Source organism: Olea europaea, unplaced genomic scaffold, assembly GCF_002742605.1.
Source record: "Olea europaea var. sylvestris unplaced genomic scaffold, O_europaea_v1 scaffold12652, whole genome shotgun sequence".
NCBI lineage: Eukaryota > Viridiplantae > Streptophyta > Magnoliopsida > Lamiales > Oleaceae > Olea > Olea europaea.
The window spans coordinates 2,223-3,243 of NW_019230102.1; the positions used below are offsets into that span (position 1 = coordinate 2,223).

General features: G+C 36.8%; 1 long non-coding RNA gene across 1 annotated transcript; it reads left to right on the forward strand.

Annotated features, from left to right (window-relative positions):
* Positions 1 to 232: 232 nt before the first annotated feature.
* On the forward strand, positions 233 to 985 carry LOC111374613. Its single transcript, XR_002699166.1, has 3 exons — positions 233 to 285; positions 444 to 543; positions 809 to 985. It is a non-coding gene; the product is annotated as an uncharacterized LOC111374613 (long non-coding RNA).
* Positions 986 to 1,021: the final 36 nt, after the last annotated feature.

The following is a 1,021-nucleotide window of genomic DNA, read 5'->3' on the forward strand; positions in this document are numbered from 1 at the left end:
TTACAATTTTCCCATTTTTTAATTCATCGGTTTGGGTTGGGTTTTAATTCATAACCCGAGACCCAACCCATCCCAACCTCAAATTCAATTTTCCAACCCAATTGAAGTTAAGAAACTGGCCCAAACCAGATTGAGCGGTTTGGGTTGGGTTATGCCCAGCCCAGGCTGGAAGATGCAAAGAACGAATATGCTGATAAAGCCGAAGTGAAAACACCTTTTATTACCTTTAACAATCATGGCTATCTTCCACCACCACAATGCTGCCGACTCCCATGCTCCTTCTTGGTAAAATATTTCTGCCTCTTTCTTAAGCTGTTTGTTATTGCTATATCTTAGTGTTCTAGAGAATATTCTACTTTCATTTGCAGAATAAATGATATATTTCTATAGCTCGTTTAAATTTTCTTTTCTTCCTTATTACTTGTACATTTTTGGCTTCAAAGCTCTGGAGGCGTGGTTTTGGCTTCACAAGATGAGAAGATTGTATGGGAGAACACACTGAATGCTCGTTTTGATGTTATATTTCGGCAGAAGCTTCCTGAGGTATGAATTTATTCTTCTACAATGTATTTAAACAATCAAAATCAGACAACCGAGTAATTTTGTTCAATGTTCTCTAGGATGCCCAGTTATCCGGTTTCCTTTCTTTACTCTGGGACGAGTTTACTTCTTCCCTCCATTCTACCCTGTCGCCCTAATCCGACCACTACAAAACATTAAAAGAAACATGCCCCATAAATAGAAATAGAAACTTAAGGCATAGGTTTTTATTCTTTGCAGTTCTGATTGATCTTTGTGCTTCATGCAGATTCGCAAGAAGCTGGTGAAGTGAATGGTTGACGAAATTTCTTTGCAATAAATAGAGTACTTTTCTGTATTAGGATGAGGTCGAGATTACTCGTACTTTCTCTTTTCCAACAGCAGTTACATAGGTGTTGTACATAACCTTATGGTTTTTGATAACATGAGATTTCAGGATTTTGGAATAAATGAATGTATAACATTTAATTTTGTTAATTGA